Source organism: Hyla sarda, chromosome 1 (genome assembly GCF_029499605.1).
Source record: "Hyla sarda isolate aHylSar1 chromosome 1, aHylSar1.hap1, whole genome shotgun sequence".
Classification (NCBI taxonomy): domain Eukaryota; kingdom Metazoa; phylum Chordata; class Amphibia; order Anura; family Hylidae; genus Hyla; species Hyla sarda.
This window is the reverse complement of record NC_079189.1, coordinates 375281186-375302292: the sequence shown is the minus strand read 5'-3', so window position 1 is coordinate 375302292 and position 21107 is coordinate 375281186.

The following is a 21107-nucleotide window of genomic DNA, read 5'->3' as shown; positions in this document are numbered from 1 at the left end:
TTCTAGTGCCAGAATCAACGCCAGCACCAGAAGTATTAATACCCTAAGTGACAAAGGAAGGTCAAGCAACATAAATTTAGACACCATGATCAAAGATTTCCCCACAGTCATACTAATGCCAGGTCTGGACTGGAGAAAATACTGTACCAACATTTAAATGTCCCAACCACATTACTGAAAAATCTATTTGGATAATTTCCTAAACAGCTTATATATATTATCCTTGTATACAAATTTTTATACATTTAGCCATTCACATTTCTAACTTCTCTTGTTTTTATTTAAGGAAAAATAAAAAAATTACATATTTTTGATCCTTTGCACCATTATTGTCACTTTATAAAAGTGATGGGGTTTAGCAGAAGGCAGTGTGGCCTTCCACAGTCTGACAGATTTGTCAACACTTACACCAAATGTTAATACATTTGCCCCTATTATATCATAGGTATATGGGTCCGTTTTGGTACATCAAATTTGAATTTGCTTTGGTGTAAGTATATACAGTATCTCACATAAGTACACCCCTGACACTTGTGTAAATATTGTATTTTATCTTTTCATGTAACAACTCTGAAGAAATGTCACTCTGCTCTAATGTAAAGTAGTGAGTGCACAGCCTGTATAACAGTGTTTAATGTTGTGTCACCTCAAAATAACTGAACACACAGTTAATAATGTCTAAAAGCTAGTACATCCCTAACTGAAAATGTCCAAATCGCTAGTTTCTAAACTTTCAAATCCCTTTCACTATTTTGGCTTGGTATTATTTTCAAATCTGGAAGTTTTACTATACACAATTTTTTTGTAAGTATATATTTAAATGGGCACTGTCATAAAAAAAAACAAAGTTTTCTATGTTTTGTGTTTAATAAAGCTGCCACTAGGTGTCTCCCTACTTGTGCAGAGCACATTTCCACCTATCACTTGCACAGACTTTGGACTCCTGCTGGCCTGGCAGAAGTCCAAAATCAGGAAATGCAGTCTGGAGTACTGGGGGGGGGGGGTGCAGCCTTAGCCAACCATAGCTCATCTCACACTGAACTGCTCTGGGCTGTGAGTAGCACAGTGAGGGAGGAAGTTCTCCCTTGGTTGGGTGTGGTTCTGAAGCTCAGTTCAATTGAAGTGAATGGAGCCAAGTTGTAATACCCCACCCAAAGTGGAGACAGACAGGGAGCGATCTTTGAAAAAAATGAGGCCTGCTTTTTGATTCCTGTATAACCCCTTTAATGCACCAGTAGATGGGTCTAGTGATATTTAGTTATCCTGCAAGCCTGAAAAGTGGGTTAGTTAAAGGGGTATTCCCATGAGAAGACCATATAGTGGTTGAATTACACAGCCTGGAATTGGTGGCAGCATATAGTGGCTGAATGACATAGCCAAGTATTTGCGGCAGCATTAGGAGAACATATAATGGCTGAATGACACAGCATGGAGGTGGCGGCAGCATGAAGAGACCATATAGTGGCTGAATGACACAGCGTGGAGGTGGCGGCAGCATGAGGAGACCATATAGTGCCTGAATGACACAGCATGGAGGTGGCGGCAGCATGAGGAGAACATATAGTGGCTGAATGACACAACCTGGAGGTAGCCGAAGCATGAGGAGACCATATAGTGACTGAATGACACAGCCTGGAGTTGGTCGCAGCATGTAGTGGTAGGTAGGCAGGTAGGCAAAAGAAAACGGTCTCTTTTTTAAAAGTGTTAGTGTGCACAAGTAAGCATTGAAAATATGCATTATGTAAAACTTAAAGGGGTTATCAAGGAAAAAACTTTTTTTTATATATCAACTGGCTCCAGAAAGTTGAACAGATTTGTAAATTACTTCTATTAAAAAATCTTAATCCTTTCAGTACTTATGAGCTGCTGAAGTTAAGGTTGTTCTTTTCTGTCTAAGTGCTTTCTGATGACACGTGTCTCGGGAAACGCCCAGTTTAGAAGAGGTTTGCTATGGGGATTTGCTTCTAAACTGGGCGGTTCCCGAGACACGTGTCATAAGAGAGCACTTGGACAGAAAAGAACAACCTTAACTTCAGAAGCTCATAAGTACTGAAAGGATGAAGATTTTTTAATAGAAGTAATTTACAAATCTGTTTAACTTTCTGGAGCCAGTTGATATATAAAAAAAGTTTTTTCCTGGATAACCCCTTTAACTTTTAATAATATGCTTAGGATAAAATATATGGACCCCAAATTTTGTTTTTTAAATCAAACAAAAGGAAAGGTGTGCAAAAAACACCATGTGCCACCTACACCACCAAGTATTGATGTGATGCAAAGACCTCTAAAAGGTGGAAGGGAACAACATATGGTCCATTGTAACGGGTGGGGGTAAAAACTTCCCCTGTAAAGCCCTACTATTGCATTATTAATTCCCTTCTTGGCAAGTGTTACTGGCCCTAAAAAGGGTGGCCCTACACAGGAACCTCTCCTTATTCCCACCTACAAACACTGCTATTTCCCAGGGGTTTAGGTGGAAATAGGGATTGGTTCCTGTGTGGGGCCACCCTTTTTAAGACGAGTAACACTTTACTCAAAAAAGTGGAAGGGAACAACGTATTGTCCATTGTAGCAGGTGGGGGTAAAAACTTCCCCTGTAAGGCCCTTCCCTCGCCTTAATTCCCTTCTTGGCAAGTGTTTCTCACCCTAAAATGGGCAGCCCCACATAGGAAACTCTCTCTCTATTTCCACCTAGCAACCCTGGGAAATGGCAGTGTTTGTAGGGGGAAATAGGAAGAGGTTCCTGTGTTGGGCCACCCATTTTAGGGCGAGTAACACTTGCCAAGAAGGGAATTAATAATGCGAGAGTAGGGCCTTACAGGGGAAGTTTTTACCCCCACCTTTTACAACGGACCATACGTTGTTCCCTTCCACCTTTTCCAGGTCTTTGCATTACATCAATACTTGGTGGTGTAGGTGGCACATGGTGATTTTTGCACACCTTTCCTTATGTTTAATTTCCAAAAAATTTGGGATACATATATTTTATCCTAAGAATATTATTAAATGTTAAGTTTTACGTAATGCATATTCTCAATACTTACTTGTGGTCTGATGCAGAGGAATGTCTGTAACTGGGGATTAGCGCCTTAAATATGTTTACCACTATCCATATTTGTAAATTGTTGGTGTGGCACCATAGTCAATCTACTCTGATGCATCAGGCCTTGAATGTCGGGCAGATAATCCATGCCTGATTCATCTTCACAAAGGTCAGTCTCTCCACATTTTTCATGGACAGACGAGTTCTCCTTGGGGTTACTATGGCCCCACTGCACTAAACACCCACTCTGATGGCACACTACTGGCTGGGCAGGACAGCTTTTCCAGGGAAAACTCTGTTAGTTGCAGCCACAAATCAAGTTTGGCTGCCCAGAAGTCCAGCAGATCTTCAAGGTGTATTGGAATGGTCCCATCAAGGTATGCCACCACCTGATGGTTCAGGTCCTGCTCCAGGTCTGCCTGCTGCTGATGAGTTGCTTCACTATGCGGGTAAAGAAAGCTACTCATCAGCTACTGTAGACTCAGGCAGTCAATTCAGCAGTCACTATGCAAGCAAGTGAGCATGCATCCTGCCATTTGTGCAAGTGACTCAGAGGGACTCCCTGCCTCCATCTCTGCATACTGCCACAGTGTGTCTGGGTCCTCTGTCTAGCCTTCCTCATAACCCTCTAGCTCCTCTAGCTGCTCCTGCTCCTACTCTCCTGTCAGATGACTAAAAAACCGCCCATCTCACACTGTGCCCCTCCCCTTCATCCTCCTCCTCCAGTTCAGCCCCCACAGGACTCATGTGGCTATGAGATATAGGCGCCATGTTTTCAGTGTCCTGACCAGCCATTGTTTCCAACACATGTTGTAGTAGATGAAGCAGAGGAATGAGGTTGTTCATCCCGTAATCCTGGCAACTGACTTTGGCTTTCTCAAAGGGCCTGAGCAAACGGCAGGTGTCACGTATGAGCTGCCACTGATTGACATTGAAGTTACAGAGGGGAGTCCCCCTATCCGCTTGGATCATCAAGAAATTGGTGATGGCTTTTCTCTGTTCGTATACTTGGTCCAACATATGGTGGTTGGAATTCCAACGAGTGGAAACGTCACAAATCAGACTATGTTTGGGGATACCATTCTGACGCAGCTCAAGGAGGATGTGCTTTGCGGTGTACGAGTGGATGAAGTGCATGCAAAGTTTCCTTCCCATTGATTAGATGTCTTGCAGATGGGGGGAACACTTCAGGAACTGCTTCACAACCAGATTTAACACGTGTGCAATGCAGGACGCATGGCTCAGGCTTCCTTGTCACAGAGCAGACAAGATGTTCTTCCCGTTGTCGGTCCCCATGGTTCCTAATTCCAGTTTTCGTGTAGTAAGCCATGATTTGATTTCTTGATGAGTTACTTTTAGCAGTTACTCCCTGTGTGACTCCTTTTGCCAAGGCAAACCACGTGAAGAACAGCGTGACACCACCATGCCCTGCACAATCGGTATGCTGGAGGAGCACTGAGACTTGTCCGTGCAGTGGAGGCTGAGGACATGGTGGAGGATGAGGAGGCAGAGTTGCACACTGTCACAGGACCAATGGCCTGAGAATGTGAAGGCGAAAGCAGCATGACCTGTCCAACTTGCTGTTGTGGCTGTGCAGGAACAACATTCAACCAGTGGGCCATAAAGGACATGTATTGTCCCTGACCATAGTTACAGCTCCACACGTCAGTGCTGCCGTGCACTTATGTATACACTGACCGGCTCAAGGACTGGCCCACCTTCTGTTCCACAAAATTGTGCAATGTACAGCCTTTTTCGTAAATAGATGAAGGCTTGGAACTCTCCACCTCGGCTCGGCACAAGCCGTCAGTTCTCTGAAAGGTGCAGAGTCCATCACTTGAAAAGGGAGAGACTGCAGCTCCAGCAACTTGTACCGGATCACATTCAGCTTTACGCCGTTGGATGATTGGACGCATACTGTTGTTTCTTGGACATGGCTTCGCCAATGGATTGTTGGCGGAATTACTGACTAAAAGTAGGAGGAGCATCTGGAGTGACAGAAGATGGGTATGACACACAGCTCCCTTCGGCTGAGATGGTGCCAATGAATGATGCAGCAGGCTGGACCACTACATCGGAGCCACGGTTCTCCCAGGCCCCTTTATGGTGATGCTGCATATGTTGACGCATGGCCACGCTTCACCTTCTGCCAACACATCTTGCATGTGGCCAGGTTAGCAACCTCTGGATGCTTGATGAAAAACTGCCACACCGCAGAGTAGCTGATTTTCCCACCAATAGTCCGCACTGATTGATTGCTACTGCTGCCAACTTGAGGAACCCCAGTTCCACTACTTCCCGGGAAGGTAGGCTGCTGCGAAGCAGGTGGTCCTCCCCAGGGCAAGCTTGGCTCCAGACTTTCCACTTCTGCCACTATGCTGACTGCCATCCATGCTACCCCCTTGCTGGCTCAGCTGCTGCCTCACGGGCAACCTGGAACCCTCTTCTCCTGATGATGATGAAGCCCCTTCTGCACCCGACTCCCAAGTGCGATCGGCTTCATCATCATCGAGTTGTGTCTGCATGTCACCGATGTCCTCCTCACAACACCGCCTCCCACGCCACTCTCCTCATCACTACTTGCCCACCTAGCGGAGGAATCAGCGGGTGTCTTCTACACTTCTTGGCTGGGCAGTAGCTGCTGACTATCCTCTAGTAGATCCTCCTCACTAAATAGTGGAGCTTAACCCACAGCATAAGATACTTCTGAGGGGGAGAGAACAGCATAGGACAGAGGCAATTGGAGGACAGGGATTGCTCCCGGGCCATGCCAACTGAGGGTTGTGTCTGAGGAACCCACCGACTGTTGACTGGGGGAGTCAGATGTCCCTTGTGATGAAGTGGATGACCGTGTTAACCAATTGATGATGGCAGATGGGTTGCTGGTCGAGACACGACCACTCACTGCGACTCCTGCTGCCACTCACCCCTAGTCTGCTGCAACCTCTGCCTGATGAATTTAGGCCTCTGCCACTCCTCTGTGAATGTCCTGGCACTTCTCTGCCTGACATACTTAGTGCGTTTATGAGGGGAGTACAAGACACTCCATTACGCTTAAAACTGTATTTGTCTACAACACCAGCAGGTGTGTACATTTGGCTGGCCTTTCACAGTATCTAGGCCCTTAAGACTTTATCAGGAACAAAATGGTACACCACTTAGATGTACGTATGTGGTATGTACTTATGAGGGAGAACAATGCGCTCCAGTACGCTTAAAAAAGTATCTGTCTACAACACCAGCAGGTGTGTACTTTTGACTGGCCTTTCACATTATCCAGGCCCTTAAGACTTTAACAGGAACAAAATAGTACACCACTTAGATGTACGTATGTGGTATGCACTTATGAGGGGGAGGGCAATGTGCTCCAGTATGCTTAAAACAGTATTTGTCTACAAATCCAGCAGGTGTGTACTTTTGCCTGGCCTTTCTCAGTATCTAGGCCCTTAAGACTTTAACAGGAACAAAATGGTACACCACTTAGATGTACGCACAGGTCACACTTAATAGAGGACAATATGCTTTTAGTGCTCTGCTCACCCTAACTGGCTGGCTACTATACGATTTTCCGTTGTTGCACACACCAGTGCTGCAGCACACAGTCCCTATGTACTACACCCAAAATTGCACTTTCTCTCTCAATCTCACTCCCTTCCCTATCAGTGCTTCTAGGCTGGATTTGGGCTTGAGGTGAATCGCTGCTGTAAAAAAAGCTTTTCTGTGCAACACACTGCTCTCTGTCCCTCTCTACAATAGAAAGCTGATGTGACTGGGAGGTGAATCTCTGCTGTAAAAATGTCTTTCTGTGCCACACACCCTGCTGTCTGTCTCTCTCTCTGCAATAAAAGGCTGAAGTGACTGGCCGTAAGATGGCTGCCGATTATATAGGGCTGTGACATCACAGGGGTGGTTGGCTGCTGATAGGCTGCATGTGATTAAGGTCATTCCACTTACCCACCTTCCCAGGATTCCTTGTCCCATGTCCTCACATGTGGATCCACCATTTTAGATGCCCTGGAGCCTGGACTGCACTAAATAGAGCTTAATGAAGTGATTTGCGTTATCGAATCACGGCGATATTCGCATTCGTTGTGAATCAAATTTTTCCTGAAATTGGTAACGAATTCGGATTCGTCAGATTCGATTTGCTCATCCCTAATGAAGACTGTCTCCATCTTGTTACTGCACTGGTCCCATTTGGCTGGTTTTATTAGTGCAGAATACAACTAGATTTTAGCTGTCCTGAGTTTATTTCTTAGGCCTAGCCTCAAGAGAAAGGTTAATCTCAAATAAAATACCTTGTCTTTATTCCAGCATGGCAAGCACAAATATGAGGATAGCACTAACACCGATGAGCGCTAGTTTCGCGTCATGTGACGATTTCTCAAGGCATCATGGGAGCAGGCACAGCCGTGTCTTATTGACAGCTTAACTTAAGCCGTGTTGAGTTCGAATATTCGAAATGCAAATTTTTTTCCACGAATATGTCACCTCACGATTTCACGAATATTTAGAATATAGCGCTATATATTCGTAATGACGGATATTTTTTTTTTTTTCACAGTACACATCACAACCATGATGTGTACTATGTAAAAAAAAAAAAAGTCATCATCCCTCCCTGCTTCCAGCTTGTGGTCCAAAAAAGGCTCCAATATGATTTACTTTGTGAGTCGGTGTGGAGTGCGAATATTTTGTATATGCAAATATTCGCGAATATTGGAACTTCCAGAGGACACTGATCCCTCCCTTCTTTTAGCTTTAGATAAGGTAGGTTAGTTTAGCAGATACGTTCTAGTGTAGAGTATAGTGTTAGTTAGTTGAAAAATATAATTGTGCATGCGCACTATACAAATTTCATTATGATTTTCGCATGAAAAAAGTGAACGAACATAGCGAGTATGCGAATTTCGCAAACATAAGACAAATATTCATCCATATATTCACAAAATATCGCAAATTTGAATGTTGCCCCGCCGCTCATCACTAGTCTGAAACTCCCCCATCACCAACCATTATTAAGCACAAATACAAATATTAAAAATATGATACAAAACATGATACATGTATAATCAATGGATTAATATAATGAATACATGCATTAAAGTTTATACAAATTAGAACGGATTCACAAAAAGGAAGACAAATAATTTCGGTCATTTAACCCGATCATGCCTGTGGCACCTGTCCGGATTATCCAGCATGCCTCAGACTGCAGCAATTTGGTATGGTGGTCTAAGCCTCCATCCACATATTTGATCCGTTGTAACCCTAAAAATCTAAGCACCTTACCCTCACTTGCATGCACCTCTTTCATATGTGTCATAAAGTGCGGGCAGCCCTTTTCTGTTCTCAGAGAATAGATTCGTTCACGGACTCTATGAAACAATGGCCTTATTGTTTTGCATATGTAGAAATAATTGCATGGGCATAGAATGGCATATACCACATAATCAGAGCGACACGTAATGAAGTCATTCACAGCTTATCTTTGAGGTTTTTTTTAATCTCCTAAAAGAGATAATGGGGGCTTCATATGTGATATCTTTTAGATCATTGTCAGCTTGCAAAATGTGCCAATTCTTTCTGACTACGACCTAATTATATCTGACATGGGGCTATAGTCAAAACAAAAAACAGCACGATTAAGTTAATTTTTGTTTTTGCTCCTAAAATTAGATTTCTCCTGTACTGTTTACATACTCTAGAGTAGGCTTTCTGTATTATACTTTCCTCGTATCCCCTCTGCAACAGCCTGTCCATCAATTCACAGGATTGTTGTTTAAATGACCCATAATTTTAATTATCATGTAACAATCATAAAAATTGCCAATATGGAAGGGATTTGGTAACGTGTGGTGGATGAAAACTGTGAAAGTGCAGGAGTGATTTAGTAGAGGTAGGTTGAAGACAACACCTTCTTCTGTACCCTGTAGTATAAAATCTAAATATTGAACCTGCAATCTATAGAAATTGCAGGTGAACTGCATATTCAAATTATTATGATTCAGATAAGTACAAAAACTGGTAAATTCATCCTCTGTGCCGGACCAGATAATCAAGGCATCATCTATATATCTGGAACAATGCACTATTTTACATAAAAACGGGTTAGTAAGACTGTAAATATAGTTCTCTTCCCATATTGCTAAAAATCAGATATAAAAAGTTGGTGCCACGGGAGTGCCCATGGCTATCCCGGTCCACTGGGCAAACCAGGTGTAACCAAACTGAAAAGAGTTATGTTCTAAAATAAACATTAATGCCTCACAGACAAAATCTACACATTTCTCCTCTTTACCAGACCTTATGGTTAAGGTCCTTACTGCTTCAACTCCACATTGGTGTTTGATCCGTGTATTTAGACTGACAACATCAATTGTTGCCAGACTATACTCAGGATTCCATGCCAACTCTTCCACAGTCTGCAGCAGAGCTTTTGTATCCGCCAAGTAAGATAGTACCAATCTAAGTAAGGGGTGAACAAACCAATCTAAGTGGTGAGACAGGGGCTCAGTTAACCTCTTAAGGACGCAGGGCGTACCTGTACGCCCTGAGCCTTGTCCCGGTGTTTAAAACAGGGTCACGCCGTGACTCTGCATCACACCGGGTCGGTCCTGGCTGCTATTGATAGCCGGGACCCTGGGAGATTTTATCGCGATAGTCCCAATCAGCCCGACTGAGCTGCCGGAAGCTTTTATTTTTGTTTTCAACTTTGATCACCACGTCTGAAGGGTTAATAGCGCGCAGCACAATGAACTATGCCGCGTGCTATTAACCCTTCAGACGTGGCGATCAAAGTTGAAAACAAAAGTAAAAGCTTCCGGCAGCTCAGTCGGGCTGATCGGGACTATTGCGATAAAATTGCGATGTCCCGATCGGTTAGGACGCGAGGGGAGGCCCCCTTACATTGCTCCGTCGCATCAAATCGGCATTTGATTGCTCCAAGCCTGAGCTACAGGCTTGAGCAATCAACTCCCTATTACACTGATCCATGCAAAGCTATGGCTTTGCAGGGATCAGGGTAAAAGATCAGTGTGTGCAGTGTTATAGCCCCCTATGGGAGCTATAACACTGAAAAAAAAAGTAAAAAAAAAGGTAATAAAGGTCATTTCCCCCCTTCCCTAATAAAAGTTTGAATCACCCCCCTTTTCCCATAAAAAACTGTGTAAATAAAAATAAACATATGTGGTATCGCCACGTGCGTAAATGTCCGAACTATAAAAATATATTGTTAATTAAACCAATATAACATTTTTATAAAAAGTGATCAAAAAGTCTGATCAATGCAAATATGGTACCAATAAAAACTTCAGAACACCGCGCATATAATGAGCTCTCATACCAGCCCATACGCCGAAAAATAAAAAAGTTATAGGGGTCAGAAGATGAGAATTTTAAACGTATACATTTTCCTGCATGTAGTTATGATTTTTTTCCGAAGTACGACAAATTCAAACCTATATTAAGTAGGGTATCATTTTAATCATATGGACCTACAGAATAAAGAGAAGGTGTCATTTTTACCGAAAAATGCACTGCGTAGAAACGGAAGCCCCCAAAAGCTACAAAATAAAAAATTTTCTTACATTTTTTGCACAATGACAATGACTAATGTCACTGCAAAGTAGAATTGGTGGCACAAAAAATAAGCCATCACATGGAATTTTATGTGCAAATGGAAAGCGTTATGATTTTTAGAAGGTGATGAGAAAAAAATGAAAATGCAAAAACGGAAAAACGCTGATTCTTTAAGAGGTTAAAGAGCCCCTGCTCACTACAATTGCTCTACACGGAAGACTAATCAACGTCTTGTAAATCTTTGGTAAATAATACCAATTTGGTTTCTGAGGAGTTATTTAACGAAGTAGTGTTATCTGAGGTGAAGAGTTTAAAGGGGTTATCCAGGAAAAAAACTTTTATATATCAACTGGCTCCAGAAAGTTAAAAATATTTGTAAATGACTTCTATTAAAAAATCTTAATCCTTTCAGTACTTATGAGCTGCTGAAGTTGAGTTGTTCTTTTCTGTCTAAGTGCTCTCTGATGACACGTGTCTCAGGAACTGTCCAGAGTAGAAGCAAATCCCTATAGAAAACCTCTTCTACTCTGTGCAGTTCCCGAGACAAGCATAGGTGTCAGCAGAGAGCACTGTTGCCAGACAGAAAAGATTAACTCAACTTCAGCAGCTGATAATTATTGGAAGGATTAAGATTAAGATTTGTTAATAGAAGTAATTTACAAATCTGTTTAACTTTCTGGTGCCAGTTGATATATAAAAAAAAGTTTTTTCCTGGAATACTCCTTTAACTTACCCTACTGTGAATGATTATCTCTCAGTAGAGGAAAAATGTGAAGTATCTTGGCTGAAGAATAATGATAGTCTGGTAATAAAACTGGTGGACAAGGGGGGGGGGGGGGGGGGTGGATATTGTAGTACAACTAAAGTTGACTATATTGACCCCTTAAGGACCAAGCCCATTTTAACCTTAAGGACCAGGACAATTTTATTTTTGCATTTTTGTTTTTTCCTCCTCGCCTTCTAAAATCCATAACTCTTTTATATTTCCATCTACAGACCCATATGAGGGCTTGTTTTTTGCGTGACCAATTGTACTTTGTGATGAAACCTCTCATTTTACCATAAAATGTACGGCGAACCCCAAAAACATTTTTTTAGGGAACAAATTTAAATGAAAACCAAAATTTTGCACATTTTGGAGGGTTTTGTATTCACACTGTACACTTTACAGCAAAAATAACATGTGTTCAATACGATTAATATGATACCCATGGCTAGATACTTTTATATTTTTGTACCGCTTAAAAAAAATCTAAAACTTTTTGTACAAAATCAGTAATCTAAAATCGCCCAATTTTGACCACCTATAACTTTTTCATTTTTCCACATAAAGGGCGGTATGAGGGCTCATTTTTTGCACCGTCATTGGTACTTTTTATCGATACCACATTTGCATATATAAAACTTTTAGATCATTTTTTAATAAAATGTGACATAAAAGCAGCATTTTTGGACTTTTTTTTTTAACGTTTACACCATTCACAATACGGGATCATTAACATTATATTTTGATAGTTCGGACATTTACGCACGTGGCAATACAAAATATGTTTATAAAAAAAATTATGCTTTTTGGGGGTAAAATGGGAAAAACTGACAATTTAAATTTTTATTGGTGGAGGGGATTTTTCACTTTTTTTTACTTTTTATTTTTACATTTTTAAACTTTTTTTTTTACACTTTTTATGTCCCCATAGGGGACTATCTATAGCCATCATTTGATTGCTAATACTGTTCAGTGCTATGCATAGGACACAGCACCGATCAGTATTATCGGTCATCTTCTGCTCTAGTCTGCTCGATCTCAGACCAGAGCAGAAGACCCTGGGAGATGGCCAGAGGCAGGTGAGGGGACCTCCGACCGCCATGCTGGATGATTGGATCGCCACGGCAGCACTGCGGGCGATCCGATCATCCAGTCAAAGTACCGCACTGTACTGATCACGGCATCTAAGGGGTCAATGGCGGACATCCGCACGCGCGGATGCCGGCCATTTACCGATGGGTCCCCGGCTGCTGATGCTCGCGGTCATACACAGGACGTAAATGTACGTCCTGGTGCGTGAAGTACCGCCAAACCAGGATGTACATTTACGTCCGTGGTCATTCAGGGGTTAAGGAAGCAGTGCGACAGTTAAGTGACATCACTACATATGTGAGGTTGGAAAAGGATCCTAAGGTGTATTCAAATAAATTGCAAACATTACTACAAAAGGGGGTAGAGAATAATGTGATATAAAAAAAAACTTGCCAACAAATAGTTTCCCATAAATCCTTAGAAACCAAATTGGTATTATTTACCAAAGATTCACAAGACATTGATCAATCCTCCAGCTTAACTGATTATAGCGAGCAGGAACTCTTTAACTGGGCCCCTGTCTCGCTACTTAGATTGGTTTCTTCACCCCATTCTTTGATCGATACCAACTTAGGCCTCTTTCACACTATGATATAGTTCCGTTTAGGAACTTCCGTCACCAGTTCCGTCACTATATCGGCGAAACCCGGCCGTTACAAAACCCCTGACGGCCGTGACTAAATTGCATTACAGCCTATGGGGTTTTGTAACTGCCCGTTTGCACCTGTATATGCCCGTAATTCATTGCGAGTGTTATACAGTGACGGGACATCGTGGCGGAAAAATTACTGCATGCAGTAATTTTTCCGCCACGATGTCCCGTCACTGTATAACGCCCGTAATGAATTACGGGCATATACAGGTGCAAACGGGCAGTTACAAAACCCCATGGGCTGCAATGCAATTTAGTCACGGCCGTCAGGGGTTTTGTAACGGCCGGGTTTCGCCGATATAGTGACGGAATTGGTGACGGAAGTTCCTAAACTGAACTATTTCATAGTGTGAAAGAGGCCTTACCTGGCAGATACAAAAGTGCTGCTGCAGACTGTGGAAGAGTTGGCATGGGATCCTGGGTATAGTCTGACAACAATTGATGTTGTCAGTCTATATACACGGATCAAACACCAAGATGGAGTAAAAGCAGTAAGGACCTTACTCATAAGGTCTGGTAAAGAGGAGAAATGTATTGATTTTGTTTGTGAGGCATTAATGTTTATTTTAGAACATAACGCTTTTCAGTTTGGTGTCACCTGGTATGCCTATCGGACCGTGACAGCCATGGGCATGCCGGTGGCACTAACTTATCTTATTTTTGGCAATATGGGAAGAGATCTATATTTACAGTCCTACTAACCCGTTTGTAAGCAAAATAGTGCATTGTTCCAGATATATAGATGATGCCTTGATTATCTGGTCCGGCACAGAGGATGAATTTACCATTTTTTGTACTTATCTGAATCATAACGATTTGAATATGCAGTTCACCTCCAATTTCCATAGCTCACATGAAGAATATCTAGATGTGGTACTACAGGGTACAGATGAAGGCTTGGTTGTTAAAGGCTATTATAAACTTACCTACACTAACTCACTCCTACACTTCCACAGTTTTCATCCACCACACGTTACCAAATCCCTTCCATATTGGCAATTTTTATGATTATTACGTAATAATTAAGATTATTGATCGTTTATACAGTTAATACAGAAAGCCTTCTCTAGACTATGTAAACAGTACAGGAGAAATCTAATTTTTAGGAGTAAAAACACAAATAAATGTAATTGTGCTGTTTTTTGTTTTGACTATAGCCCCATGTCAGATATAATTAGGTCATTGTCAGAAAGAATTGGCACATTTTGCAAGCTGACAATGATCTAAAAGATATCACATCTGAAGCCCCCATTATCTCTTTTAGGAGATCAAAAAACCTCAGAGATGAGCTGGTGAGAGGATGTCTTCCCAAGAAAAGATAGAAAAATTGCATAGAACAGGGTTTACCCAAGGGTAACCATAAATGTAGGAGCTATTCTTTTTGTGAACAAATGGTGACAACTCGTAATGTACAACTAGGAGGTATTAATCACACTGTGAATGACTTCATTATGTGTTGCTCTGATTATGTGGTATATGCCATTCTATGCCCATGTAATTATTTCTACATAGGCAAAATAATAAGGCCATCGTTTCATAGAGTCCGTGAATGCATCTATTCTCCGAGAACAGAGAAGGGCTGCCCGCGCTTTATAACACATATGAAAGAGGCACATACAAGTGAGGGGGTGCTTAGATTTTTAAGGTTACAACAGATCAAATATGTGGATGGAGGCTTAGACCGCCATATTAAATTGTTGCAGTCTGAGGCATGCTGGATAATCTGGACAGGTGCCACAGGCATGATCGGGTTTAAATGACCAAAACAATTTGTCTTCATTTTTGTGAATCCATTCTAATATGTGTAAACTTTAATGCATGTATTCATTATATTCATCCATTGATTATACATGTATCATGTTTTGTATCATGTTTTTAATATTTGAATTTGTGCTTAATGATGATTGGTGATAGGGGAGTTTAAGACATGGCTGTGCCTGCTCCCATGATGCCTTGAGAAAGCGTCACATGACACGAAACTAGCGCTCGTCGCTGTAAGTGCTATCCTCTCGTTTGTGCCTGCCATGCTGGAATAAAGACAAGGGCCCTGATTTACTAAAAGTGGGGTGTAGGTTTCTTTGTGGGTTTTAATTCCCTACATTTTTTTCCCATGGTATCTAATAAGGTTTCCCTACATTTTCCACTTTTCCCTACAATTTGCTTTTTTTACGCATGCTCTGATCTGTAGGGTTTTCATCAGCTCAAATCCGCTACATTTTCTGTGGAAACCTTAGTAAATATGTTGGGTATATTTTGGGAACATGCCCCTTTTTGGTGACCATGTCTCCTTTTCCAGACAGCCATGCCCCTTTTGGAGTTTTCTCAGTAAAATGGAGAGTTAGTAGGTTTTTTTTTTTAATTCTGGCACAAATTCTGGCGCACATTCTGGTGCAGACAGAATTTCTGGCGCAATGCACCAGAATCTGGCACACAACCCAAAAAAACATGTTGGGTTTGCAATAGTAAATTAGGGCCAAGGTATTTTATTTGCATCAATATACATGTGTGCTGTGGACTTTTCTTGTGCTGTTTATCAGAGAGTTTAGTGTAGAGACCTGTCTGAAACACGTCGTCTTGTTATAGTGATTGCAATTTAAAATAATCTATATATTCAGTGTAATGTAGTGCCCAGAGAGCACGGTTCCATCCTTTGTGTTTAATCACATACTCAATCACACACATTTTTAATATCTGCTCTGGGTCACACATTTATTTAACCACTGCATTTTATTCTTAGTATAATTTGTGCCTTTTATTTAAGTTTTTTTTGCCAAGTTCTAACTTTTTTATGACTACCTTTCTCTATCTCTCTCTATAGGCTTCTATTCAGGTTTCTGCATGTTTTGCTTGTTGGAATTTTGATAGAGAAGCTACTAACAAAAATATCAATGTGATGAATTTTCACTTTTTACTATAGAACATAAGACAGTTAAGAAAAACATTACAGAATAATTCAATCTTGCACAGCTAGCTGGCATAAAAGAATACATCTAATGTATCCTGTTTTGCTGCCTACTAGATCCATTTGATCAATGGACATCAGGCTCATAGAACTGTAACCATCCTAATGCCTAAGTTTCCACTTAGCATTTTGGGGGGGAAACACCAAGAAAAACACAGATTCTGCAGCATAGTGTTTTTTCGGCCAAAAAACACTGTGGCCAGATGTTAGCTGTAAATCAATGAGTAAACTCATAATTCTTTTTGTACTTGGCATTTTTCAGTTTGGCGTTTTTTAAATCCTTTTGGCATTTTTTCACTCTTTTTTATCTGTTTTTAGCGGTTTTGCAAAGTCGCAGCATGTTGAGCCAATGGTGTTTTTTTCCCCTGAATTCGTGGCGTTTTTCTCCCATAGAAGTCTATGGGAGTAAAAAAACGCCAAGAAAAACGACATGTGGGTTTTAACTTTAGCGTTTTTGCAGGCGGTTTTTATTCTCTTTTGAACTTTAGTGATCCAAAAAAGTGATGGAGATACCTTTTTAAATAAAATTTCGCAGGGTACCATTAAAAAAAAAAAAGATACAGTAGTGATGGAAAAAATTGTATCTGAAAATGTAGCCAACAATAAAAAAATGTAGTGTTTTTCTTTATTTTTAAATTTTTTTTTGGTAGTACTACTACTCCCAAAATGGAACACACTATACCATGATGGGAGTAGCAGTACCTGTATTAATTGACAGATCGCCCCAGGTCTGTCACGATGCCGGCTGGCAGGTAGTGGATCCTCTGTGCCAGAGAGGGATTGGCGTGGACCGTGCTAGTGGACCGGTTCTAAGCCACTACTGGTTTTCACCAGAGCCCGCCGCAAAGCGGGATGGTCTTGCTGCGGCGGTAGTGACCAGGTCGTATCCACTAGCAACGGCTCACCTCTCTGGCTGCTGAAGATACTGAAGATAGGCGAGGTACAAGGGAGTAGGCAGTAGCAAGGTCGGACGTAGCAGAAGGTCGGGGGCAGGCGGCAAGGTTCGTAGTCAGGGGAGATAGCAAAGGTACTGGTACACAGGCTATTGAACACACAAGGAACGCTTTCACTGGCACTAAGGCAACAAGATCCGGCAAGGGAGTGCAAGGGAGGAGACTAGATATAGCCAGGGAACAGGTGGGAACCAATTAAGCTAATTGGGCCAGGCACCAATCATTGGTGCACTGGCCCTTTAAGTCTCAGGGAGCTGGCGCGCGCGCGCCCTAGAGAGCGGAGCCGCGCGCGCCAGCACATGACCGCAGGAGACGGGAACGGGTAAGTGACCTGGGATGCGACTCGCGAGCGGGCGCGTCCCGCTGTGCGAATCGCATCCCCAACGGCCATGGCAGAGCAGCGCTCCCGGTCAGCGCTGACCGGGGAGCTGCAGGGAGAAGGACGCCGTGAGCGCTCCGGGGAGGAGCGGGGACCCGGAGAGCTAGGCGTAACAGTACCCCCCCCCTTAGGTCTCCCCTTCTCTTTATCGGGTAACTGCCTCCCCTGGGATGAGGACACCGGGAAAGGATGGAGGGATTCCTCAACGGCAGGCAGAACCGCAGGAGTAGGAATGGGGAGAGAGGGCAGAGGGCGAGACCTGGCACGGGGCAGTGTGACACCAGGACGAGGGCCATGAGGGGACACAGAAGCTTGCCTGATGGAACTGGGAGGGGGGGAGGGGCATTTCCTGTGGCAGGCAGAGTCCTTAAAGACCTTAGGGGGACCGAATACAGGAGGAACCACAGAGTTACGGCAAGGGTTACTGGGAACCGGTTTTAGACAGTTCTTGGCACAAGAGGACCCCCAACTCTTGATCTCCCCAGTGGACCAATCCAGGATTGGGGAATGAAGTTGAAGCCAGGGAAGTCCAAGGAGAATTTCCGAGGTGCAATTGGGGAGGACCAAAAGTTCAATCCTCTCGTGATGAGATCCGATGCTCATAAGAAGGGGCTCCGTGCGGAAACGTATGGTACAGTCCAACCTGGCTCCGTTGACCGCGGAAATGTGGAGTGGCTTGACAAGACGGGTCACCGGAATACGGAACTTATTCACAAAGGACTCCCGAACAAAATTCCCAGAAGCTCCAGAGTCCAGGCAGGCCACGGCTGAGAGGGGAGAGCTGGCTGAAGTGGAAATCCGAACAGGTACCGTGAGACGTGGAGAAACCGACTTGGCATCAAGAGACGCCACACCCACGAGAGCTGAGTGCGAGCGTGCGTTTCCCAGACGTGGAGGACGGATTGGGCAATCCACCAAAAAATGTTCAGTACTGGCACAGTACAGACAGAGATTCTCTTCCTTACGGCGATTCCTCTCTTCCAGGGTCAGGCGAGACCGATCCACTTGCATGGCCTCCTCGGCGGGAGGCCTAGGCGCAGATTGCAGTGGAGACTGTGGGAGAGGTGGCCAGAGATCTAAGTCTTTTTCCTGGCGGAGCTCTTGATGCCTCTCAGAAAAACGCATGTCAATGCGAGTGGCTAGATGAATGAGTTCATGCAGGTTAGCAGGAGTCTCTCGTGCGGCCAGAACATCTTTAATGTTGCTGGATAGGCCTTTTTTGAAGGTCGCGCAGAGGGCCTCATTATTCCAGGACAATTCTGAAGCAAGAGTACGGAATTGTACGGCATACTCGCCAACGGAAGAATTACCCTGGACCAGGTTCAACAGGGCAGTCTCAGCAGAAGAGGCTCGGGCAGGTTCCTCAAAGACACTTCGGATTTCCGAGAAGAAGGAGTGTACAGAGGCAGTGACGGGGTCATTGCGGTCCCAGAGCGGTGTGGCCCATGACAGGGCTTTTCCGGACAGAAGGCTGACTACGAAAGCCACCTTAGACCTTTCAGTGGGAAACAGGTCCGACATCATCTCCAGATGCAGGGAACATTGGGAAAGAAAGCCACGGCAAAACTTAGAGTCCCCATTAAATTTGTCCGGCAAAGACAGGCGGAGGCTAGGAGTGGCCACTCGCTGCGGAAGGGGTGCATGAGCTGGCGGAGGAGATGGTTGTTGCTGCTGTAGCTGAGACTGAACTTGCTGTAGCTGCGACTGTTGCTGCTGTTGCTGTGACTGGAGCTGCTGTAGCTGCGACTGGAGTTGCTGTGTCATGGTGGTCAAGTACGACAGCTGGTGCTCTTGTCGGGCGACCAATGTAGGGAGGTCGGCGGCAGCTGGCAGAGGAACTTCAGCGGGATCCATGGCCGGATTTACTGTCACGATGCCGGCTGGCAGGTAGTGGATCCTCTGTGCCAGAGAGGGATTGGCGTGGACCGTGCTAGTGGACCGGTTCTAAGCCACTACTGGTTTTCACCAGAGCCCGCCGCAAAGCGGGATGGTCTTGCTGCGGCGGTAGTGACCAGGTCGTATCCACTAGCAACGGCTCACCTCTCTGGCTGCTGAAGATACTGAAGATAGGCGAGGTACAAGGGAGTAGGCAGTAGCAAGGTCGGACGTAGCAGAAGGTCGGGGGCAGGCGGCAAGGTTCGTAGTCAGGGGAGATAGCAAAGGTACTGGTACACAGGCTATTGAACACACAAGGAACGCTTTCACTGGCACTAAGGCAACAAGATCCGGCAAGGGAGTGCAAGGGAGGAGACTAGATATAGCCAGGGAACAGGTGGGAACCAATTAAGCTAATTGGGCCAGGCACCAATCATTGGTGCACTGGCCCTTTAAGTCTCAGGGAGCTGGCGCGCGCGCGCCCTAGAGAGCGGAGCCGCGCGCGCCAGCACATGACCGCAGGAGACGGGAACGGGTAAGTGACCTGGGATGCGACTCGCGAGCGGGCGCGTCCCGCTGTGCGAATCGCATCCCCAACGGCCATGGCAGAGCAGCGCTCCCGGTCAGCGCTGACCGGGGAGCTGCAGGGAGAAGGACGCCGTGAGCGCTCCGGGGAGGAGCGGGGACCCGGAGAGCTAGGCGTAACAAGGTCTGTTGCGATCCTCCTGTATAATGTACAGATGCGGTCGGCCGCTCCTCTATGGTCCCCTGCACTGCCATATATTTACACCTATTCATATTTCCCACAGAGAGCTGTGATTGACCATATGGTTCCAGCCAATCACAGCTCTCTGTGGGAAATATGAATAGGTGTATATATGCATCAGTGCAGGGAACCATAGAAGAGCGGCCGCCGCACCTATACATTATACAGGAGGATCACAGCAGGTGTCAAGAGTGACATCCATTGTGATCTTTGCTAAATTGCAGGCACTACTACTCCAAACATGGAGCACACTCTGCTCCATGCTGGGAGCTGTAGTACCTGCATTGATAGAAAGATCGCAACAGGTGTCAGAAGTTACACTCGCTGCGATCTGTCTATTAATGCAGGTACTACAGCTCCCAGCATGGAGCAGAGTGTGCTTCATATTGGGAGTAGTAGTACCTGCAATTAAGGATAGATCACAGCAAGTGTCACTATTGCAGAGATGCGGAGCGGCTTTCTCCTGCACTCTACATTTCGGCACTATACTCTGGCCGGCCAGTGATACAGTCAGGTCCAGAAATATTGGAACATTGACACAATTCTAACATTTTTGGCTCTATACACCACCACAATAGATTTGAAATGAAACAAACAAGATGTGCTTTAACTGCAGATTGTCAGCTTTAATTTGAGGGTATCTACATTAAAATCAGGTGAACGGTGTAGGAATTACAACAGTTTGTGTATGTGCCTTCCACTTGTTAAGGGACCAAAAGTAATGGGACAGAATAATAATCATAAATCAAACTTTCAATTTTTAATACTTGGCTGCAAATCTTTTGCAGTCAATTACAGCCTGAAGTCTGGAACGCATAGACATCACCAGACGTTGGTTTTCATCCCTGGTGATGCTCTGCCAGGCCTCTATTGCAACTGTCTTCAATTCCTGCTTGTCCTTGGGGCATTTTCCCTTCAGTTTTGTCTTCAGCAAGTGAAATGCATGCTCAATCGGATTCAGGTCAGGTGATTGACTGGGCCATTGCATAACACTCCCCTTCTTTCCCTTAAAAAACTCTTTGGTTGCTTTTGCAGTAT